Here is a 9,293-nt window from a genome sequence, read left to right on the forward strand (position 1 = left end):
GTACACACAGACCCACTCCGTGCCCACAGGGCCCGCTGCAGAATTTGCGGTACAAACTGAAAATGTGAAGTCACTTGTTCAAAAGGCATAAAAGAAGCCTTTTTCTTCTTCCAAAGTCTCTCTCTTGACCTGTCATGGTATATTTTATCTGCTATTTCATGCGGCACTCCCTCGAGCAGAGAGATACTCACCAGGTGAGTGTGGACCCTTCCTAGTGTCCAGGGCACCACCCAAGACCAAGCAGTACAAAGTCAGGCGCTGAGAACCCATCTCAGGGAGTCAGGGAAAAGAAGAGACCACTGTGAGCAGAGGCACCAAGCCCCTTGGCGCAGGCTGTGTCATCCCTCAAACTTCGCTTATAAAACACAAGTTCAGAAATAAAGTTAGTAAGACTTTCCAGGCAGTGCCTACAGAGCATTAAATCCCAAGAGTGGGCCCGAGTCTGAGATCGGCTATGACTTCATTGGTCACATGCCCAGGAAGCCTGCCCTGGTGCCTACTCATGCCCAGACAGGAGTGTAAGGGAGTTAACACCCCTCACAGCAAACTGTTAACCAATGGGAGACAGGAGACAAGTCAATTCTTCTCCCTCCTTAATCCAGACATACTGTCGTGAAGAGCGGTTTCTCGGAAAATTAACCTATAAGAAATCAGTCCCAGTGGATTCCAAGAGCAGGTTGGCTCCACTGGACATTTTCACGTTAGTGTCTCCTTCCTAGACTCACTTTCCTTTTTTTCATCTTGCTTGGGCTGCATTCCAATTAAAGTAATAATACGTAAGCATTTCCACAGGCTCTAAATTTTGGGTGACCCAGGCTAAGACCATCAGTTAACTGAAAAGGCAAGGCAGCAGGGAACATACTTTAAATAGCTTGTTTTCATTTAAATGGATTATTTTCGTTTAGAATGCTATTTTAATTTAAAACATTTAAGCATGCATTCGTTTGCCAATGTTCCAAAGGTTTTTTTGTTTGTTTGTTTGTTTAAGATTCAGTTCACTCTGGAACAACCCAGAGGGATAGGGTAGGGAGGGAGGTGGGAGGGGGGTTCAGGATGCGGCATATACATGTATACTTGTGGCCAATTCATGTTGATGTATGGCAAAAAAATCACAATATTGTAAAGTAATTATCCTCCAATCAAAATTAATTAATTGAAAAAAAGAGGGCGTTCACTGGTTGAAGTCCTACTTTATCTTTTTTGATATACCATAACCATAAGGCAACATTTACTGTTTGTAGGGTTGATTTATTTAAAGTAAAACAATAATTTAAAGACACTTTTAAAGCAATGTGAATGCACCATTTCTCAGTTTTTATCGATTCTTTTCTTTCTTTAAGAGTTGCCGCACCAAGCCTGACTTGGCAGCACTCTTTTAGTGGGTATGTATATCAAGTAATTCCAAAGTACTCAGTTTAGTTCCAGAATAAGAGTTATTTTTCTGACTATGTTTTCATAAGTTTATATGACATTTATTCAAATTACAGTCACAAGTATATTACCTATAAGCAGGTTTACATCATTACAATTCTAAAGACAATTGCAAGTACAATAAACAGGTTTGATGGCAAACACAATTGATTCCTGGTAACATTCAGCTCCACTGACGGGGACAGAAGACTGGGGTGTCCTTATATCAGTGAGTCTCAAAGTGTCCCCAGACCAGCAGCAGCAGCATCCCCTGGGAAATGGTTATAAAAGTAAAATTCTCAGGCCACCTCCAGACCTACTGGAACCAGAATCCAGAAATGCAAGTCATACACAAGTGTGAGAAACATTGTTCTAGAGAATTATTTAGTAACCGAGAGCATTGCGTGATGGGCAACAACTAGTACACTTTACTAAGTAGAGAGTATCCTTAATTTAACAAGTAGTTCATTGGAGGTCAGTTAAAAGAGTTTCTAGTGTGCTTTGTTAGGATTAGGCTTGACTCTGTCTAAACAAAAAATGTAAAACAAAATAGTTCATGTAAATATAGCTGGTGCTACAGAACTGTACACTTAAAGATGGTTAAGATGGTAAATTTTGTATTATTTTTTACCAGAATTAAAGTGAAAGTGAAAGTGAAGTCACTCAGTCATGTCTGACTCTTTGTGACCCCATGGACTATAGCCTACCAGGCTCCTCCGTCTATGGGATTTTCCAGGCAAGAATGCTGGAGTGGATTGCCATTTCCTTCTCCAGGAGATCTTCCTGACCCAGGGATTGAACCCGGGTCTCCTGCATCGTAGGCAGACGCTTTACCATCTGAGCCACCAGGGAAGTTAAAAATAAATCAAATTCAAATTTTAAAAGCAGTGGCCTGGGCTTCCCTCGTGGCACAATGGATAATAATCTGCCTGCCGAGGCAGGAGACATGGGTCTGATCCCTGGTCTGGGAAGATGACACATACCTCGAGGCAACTAAACCCACACACCACATCTACTGAGCCCAGGTGCTGCAGTTACGGAAACCTGGGCACCTAGAGCCCACGCTCCACAACAAGAGAAGCCACCGAAATGAGAAGTCCACGCGCCACAGTGAAGAGTAGCCCCCACTCACCACAGTGACGCTCACACGCAGCAGTGGAGACCCAGCACAGCCGAAAATAAATAAATAAATAAAAAGGATTTTCCTTAAAAAAAAAAAAGCAGCAGTAGCTTGAGCACATTAGAAATTTATTTTTCTTTCATCTAAAAGAAACCCAGAAATAGGCAGTTCGTGACCTGTATGGCACTCCCTTAAGTGACCAAAGACTCAAGTGCCTTCTGCCTCACTTTCCACTGTCCCCCTTAGAGTGGGACGCTTGCCCTCATGGCCCAAGAGGGCTGCTAGAACTTCAGCCACTGCATCTACATCCCAGCAACAGCATGGAACAAAGGAAATGACAGGGCAATCCCTCCACTGAAAGGAGCCTTCACAGAAATCCCACACAACACTTCCTTTTAACATCTCATTGTCCAGTAGTTACATGGTTTTCAATAGCTGCAAATTGAAAGGGAGCTGCAAACTGCAAAGGGAGCTGGCAAATGTCTTTTAACTTGATGCACAATGTGCCCACTCAGACATTACTAAGGGAGAAGAGGATAACAAATACTGAGAGACAATTAGCTAATTCTATCACACATCCTAATTGCAAAATTATACCTGCCATTACCAAATCCCCAAATGAAGATATCTCTTGTGTAAACACTTTTAGACATTGCTGTCATAAAAATGCACATGAAGCCAGTCAGGTTTCCTTGAATAAATAAGAATTCACATCTTTTTCATGAGATTTTTAAAGAGAATGGGGGGAAGAAAGACACCCTTTACCAAGGCCTGCTGTGTGCCAACCACAGAGCCTTTGCATCTGCATCTCATTGATTGTCCACTACCAGGAGTAGTAGGAAGTCTAACTTTCTATAATGGTCAAGGTGGGCTGGATTTGATGTAGTTAAAGAGAAAATTCCTGCTTACTTGTTGGGAGGGGGATAGGGGAGTGAAGGAATCATGCAAGAGTTCCTATAGATCAAAGAAGGGGACATGACCACCCCTATCTTCCAGCAGGTGACCAAGTGCTGAGAACTGGAAACATCATTGGCTGATGGTTCAGGGTTAGAACGAAGCTCGTAGAAGCCAGGATCACTGCCTCACCACCTTTGTATCTAGCGCCTGGCCCACATCCTCACACACCCAAGAAGACTGATAAATGTTAGTTTGCCAAAGGAAAGTTTTAAAATCCCCCCTAATCTCCCACATGAACCTCAATCATCTTTCTAGAACCAGTCTTCCTGAAAGAATTAACTTCTGCAGCATCATTCCTAGAATAGATGGTGAAAAAGATAAGAACTTGCTGAAAATTAGGTTCCACTCAACTTCATCCACATTGCCTGCCACCCAAGAGAAAAAATTCCCCAATGCAGCATGGATGCCAGCCTTCTAATGGAGGAAACACTTATTTTGACTTTCATGCTACAGTACAATTTGATGTGTCAAAACTCTTGTCTTTAATTTGCCCTTTTACAAGGACGTCATAACAAATGTTACAAAAGGGAAATACATTTTTTCTGATGATGAGGTTACATAGCAGACTAATCACTTTCGCTTTTCTGAAGAATCAAGTGCTGGTGTTGTTATTAGGGATTGTCAGCTAAATAATTTAAGCTGTGCTATTTACGTAAGTCCTTAATTACTGCTGGGATTTGAACAGTAAGATAGAGTTAATGATCTTTTCTGTCACATCTCTTCTGTAATGTGATGACTTTTGGGAGCTTCCTCCTTCTAATTGCATAAAACAACTAAAGCACTGTGTTAAGGAAAAATGAGTTACTAAATAATGATGAGTCAAAACCCACCTAATTAAGACATGAGTGCCAGAGCTGAGCCCAGAGCTGCTTAGGGGCACACGTCTCATCATTACCGGACATCTCAGAAACCAACCGCACATTGATGTACCAGGGGAAATAGCCAGGATTATCCATCCAAGTGTCTTCATCAGTACCTTCCCCTGAGTCTCTGGTGTCAGTACTTTAACTCTGAAAGCCATGGAGTGCTGAAATTAGATAATTTGATACCACTTTGGACAAAAACCTTATTAGGTAGGTTCTCATTCACCTCTCTACTCCTCATTCTGGATCCATAAAGATTTTAGGCTTTGAAAAGAAATGGCCCTTGGACCACTGTGGACTTTTGGAGTGAATTCCTATGATTCTGAGGGAATTCTCCAGCTGTCCAGTGGTTAAGAGTGTGCTTCCACTGCACAGGATACAGGTTTGATCCCTGGTCTGGAGGAAGGCATGGCAACCTACACCAGGATTCTTGCCTGGAGAATCCCCATGGACAGAGGAACCTGGTGGGCTACAGTCCATGGGGCTGCAAACGGTTGGACACAGCTGAGTGACTAAGTGCACACATACACACATGCAAGCACACAGGGCACTAAGATCCCACGTGTTGTGCAGCATACCAAAAATACTTTTTTAATTTTTAAAATTGTATTTAGTTTTTGAGTGTGCTGGGTCTTCGCTGCTGCTCAGGCTTTTCTCTAGTTGTGATGAGGGAGGGCTGCTCTCTAGTTGCAGTGCATGGGCTTCCATTGTGGTGGCTTCTCTTGCTGTGGAGCACAGGCTCTCGGGCATGCCGGTCTCAGCAGTTGCGGCTCCCAGGCTCTAGAGCACAGGCTCAATAGCTGTGGCACACGGAGCTGTTCCTTGGCATGTGGGATCTTCCAGATCAGGGATCACACTTGTGTTTCCTGCAGTGGCAGGCAGATTCTTTACCGCTGAACCACCGGGGAACACACCCCCCAAATTTTTTAATAAAAAAAAAAAAATCTGTGGAAGTGTTTGCTAGCCTGGACTCTGATTCAAGGCAGCTCATGCGAGCAGTCAGAGGGTAGAAGGAGAAGTGTCAGGACCTCCAGGCACATGACTCTGGTCACAAAGGAGGTTGTAGGCCCATCAGTCCGCTGGAGCAAATGAAGAGCAAGGGCAGGAGGGTGTCATCACAGAGAGGGAGTGTGGAACCGAGCTGCACCAGGAGGATGGAGACCTTCATTTTGAAAGTGGAGGGCTTGTGATTCTAGCTGAAAGAAGAGGTAAATCGGTACAGAGCTTAGAACACCCTGAGCTCAGGTGACTGTACCTCCAATGGAAACCCTTTATGGACCACATGCAGTTGGAGCTCAAGGAAACATTTCCAACAAGAACACAGATTTGGGAGTCACGCGTGGTGCAATTACAGTAAGGAAACTGGATAAATACCCAAATGAGTTTTAGAGTGATAAGAGAAGATCAAATATCCAGGTGCACAGTAACATTTTGTAATGGGTGGTGGAAGAAGAGATGAGTCACAGAGGTCAGAAGAGAGGAAGTCACAGAAGAAAGAGGTGTTGGCCCCAAGGAGAGACGTTTCAGCAAGGGACGGCTCATGGTGTCAGAGGCCATAATGATCGAGCAGATCGTGAGTCTGAAACAAAGAGGCTCTTCGGCTTGGAGGCTCAGGCAAGGAAACACCCAGAGAAGAGAAGGGGGACACATCTCAAGGAACCACAAGCTCTACTTTGGAGGAGGATTCTACACATTTGTTTCCTTCAAATCACGGGACAAGGATTTCACAAAGAGATCCCACCTAGGGGGAGCCTTCACTGTAAGAATAGAAGGCATGGGGGAAACCTTGTATCACCTATGCTAATTATAATTAATTTTTGGACCACACAAGACTCACAAATGGGAACCTCCAGATCTGGGTCTCCCAGGGACAGCAGATCCCATAGCGCAGTCCCTCTGAAGCACATGTGCAGCTGGGGACTGTACACCCGCCCGCCTGTCCTCACCAAATGCATTCATTTCCCTCAAGCTGCCATCACAGAGTATAATCCAGGAGGTTTAAAACAACAGAAATTTATTCTTCCTTAGCTCTGGAGGCTACAGGTCCAAAATCAAGGCATCGGCGGGCTCACGGTCCCTCTGAGGGCTGTAGGGCTCTATCCTTCCTTGCCTCCTCCACCTTCTGGTGGCTCCCAGCAACCCCCAGTGTACGCTGGGCTGTGGCCACACCATTCCAACCTCCACCTCCAACTTCACCTGGCCTCTTCCCTGTCTGTATCTGTGTGCCCTCTCCTTTCCACACCAGGACAACAGTCCCTGGGTTAAGGCCCACTCGAATCCAGGGTGACCTCCTCCTAACCAAGTGCAACGGCAGAGACACTATTTCCAAACAAGGTCACATCTGAGGGTCCAGGCGGACCTGAACTTGAGGGACTCTATTCAGTCCGTTAAACTGAACATGTGAGCACCTCCCTAGGGAAACTTGCCCCAGCTTGAAGAGCATGACAGACTGCCGAGTCACTTTTCTCCCCTCCCTCCACCTCTTCAGTCCTCCTTTTTCCCCAGCAGTGCCCGTGGTGGGGTGGAGCTGTTCCGGAGGCTTCTTGTCTGGCCAGACTGTCTGCCTTAACTGTCATGAGAAGTGTGTTGGCCTGTCATGCATGAGAGCAGAGACCCAGGGACCCAGGACTCCTGAATTCACTCCTGATTGACCCTGTCGCATGACTGGTCTACTAGCCCCTGCTCATTCTCAGACACAAAGGCTGGCTACACTTTCAGCTCCTGACCTTCAGCTCTGCCCTGGATGCAGAACTTCCCTCGACTCCCTGAGATAATGACTTCTTGGGTTGGTCCTTCCCTCACGGCCACTGGGACCTGGCCCAGGGCTACCACAGGCTCACTCCTTGTCGCTCATTGTCCAGGAAGGCCTCACTCAGCCTAAGACCAGAGTGCGTACTTCCGCTCCAATGCTCTCATCTTCCTGTCCACTCTGCCAGGACTTTCAAACTCTATCATTTATACACAGGTAAGTGGAACTCTTCCAGGCCGCACTGATGATACAGGAGCTACCTGATAACCACTCTTCAAACGGGGCATATTGGATGACACTCTTCTTTTAAAATGGTCTGACCAAGTCAGAGCCAAGTGCTCTCATGGGGGTGGGAACAGTATGTTTTTGGAGGATTTAATAAAGCTTTAACTTCAGAATCATTTTAGATTTACAGAAAAATTTCAAAGACAATGTAGAGTGTCTATATACTCTGTACTATATATACGTGTGTGTGTGTGTGTGTGTGTGTGTGTGTATACCTATATACTCTAAACCTAGTTTTCTCTCTAATGAGGAAAACATCTTACATTGGTATGGCACATTTGTCACAATTAATGAACCAATATTGATTTATTACTAAGGTCCTTACTTTATTCTTTAATTTTGCGTATTTATTTAGGCCATAGCTCTCAGCTTGCAGGATCTCAGTTCCCTGCACAAGGATCAAACCCAAGCCCTTGGCAGTGAGAGCATGGGGTCCTAACCACCAGGGAATTCCCCATACTTTTTTTTCTTAATGTTTAATTAATGTCCTTCTCCTGTCCCGGGATCCCATCCTGAGTGTTATTACGTTTAGTCATGTCTCCCCCTACTTCTCCTGATTAATTCTCCTGGCTGTAAGAGTTGGGGTGCTATCTTCTACAACAGCTCTGCTGTCTCAAACTCAACATCCATCTATAGCCCACCACCTAGACTCCAGAACCCATGAGCCCTGGGAGGAAGTTCATGGGGCAGACGTGGATCACTCAAAATAATGCATGTAGCCTGAGCCAAACCGCACTGTTTATAAATGCCTACAAAACAAAATAACTCTTACTATGGTGTGTGTGCAAGGTGGGGGGTATCTTGTCCTGTAAGAAACAGTATACAGCACAAGAAGAGGAATAGGAAATGGATCAAGAATCAAGCCTTCACATGGCTGTGAAGGAAACATCAGAACACAGGAGGAGCTGCTCTATCAGTGGGACAGGAGGGAGGGTGAGTAGCCTGAGAACCCAGAGCAAGGCCACCAGGGGGCAGAGACAGACGCTGCTAGTCCACACCTCCCATGGGGAGCAGGGAGACGGGCAGCTTCCAGTGTTCCACTCCAAGAGTCTTTATTTTCCAATCAAATGGGTAAACTGTGTGATGGGCCGCAGGGATATATCAGACTCACGGAACCCCTCTCTTGTGCCATGAGGACCAGAGACCCCCCCCACCCCGCAAAAGGATATTTGTTCCCAGAACCAGAGATGCCTATCACCTGGAGACACCCTCAGCAGTCAGGGGCCATGAATTCTATTCTGTTCTCTGTTTCCATCAGCTCATTCTCCATTTTATCTCTATAGGGAATAGAACGGCCATCTCTCTCCTCCTCTGGTGCCAGGTCACCTCACAAGGTGAACATTCTGCTGACTGCAGTGAGGTGGTGGGGAAGGAGACTTAGTACATGCGAAAGAAAGGGGAAGCCATGCTGAGCCCTGGTGAAGGAACTGGGGGAAGGGGGCAAAAAACAAATAGAAAGTACTTCACCCATCTCTTCTTCATGGTCTCTAATTAGTCATTACCCATTTTTGCCTCCTTGACCCACCTACTATTTTTTTTTTTGGCAACTTTTAGAGATATAATAGCTTTCCTGGTTGGCTCAGAGGTTAAAGTGTCTGCCTGCAATGCGGGAGACCTGGGTTCGATCCCTGGATCAGGGAAGATCTCCTGGAGATGGAAATGGCAACCCACTCCAGTATTCTTGCCTGGAGAATCTCATGGACGGAGGAGCCTGGTAGGCTACTGTCCACGGGGTCGCTCACATACAAAACAATTCACCCATTTAAAGTGTACAATTCAAGGGTTTTTAGGGTTTTAATATATTCACAAAGCTATTCAACTATCACCACTAATTTCAGGACATTTTTTATTACCTCCCAAATAACCTGGTACCCATTAGCAGTCACACCTCCACCCTTCCCTCCCCACT

The 9,293-nt window shown here is 45.4% G+C and overlaps 1 non-coding gene across 1 annotated transcript; it reads right to left on the minus strand.

The window, feature by feature from the left end:
• Positions 1-2,189: 2,189 nt before the first annotated feature.
• TRNAR-ACG (transfer RNA arginine (anticodon ACG)) lies at positions 2,190-2,262 on the minus strand. Its single transcript has one exon. It is a non-coding gene; the product is annotated as a tRNA-Arg (tRNA).
• Positions 2,263-9,293: the final 7,031 nt, after the last annotated feature.

This window comes from Bos javanicus, chromosome 4 (genome assembly GCF_032452875.1).
Source record: "Bos javanicus breed banteng chromosome 4, ARS-OSU_banteng_1.0, whole genome shotgun sequence".
Lineage (NCBI taxonomy): Eukaryota > Metazoa > Chordata > Mammalia > Artiodactyla > Bovidae > Bos > Bos javanicus.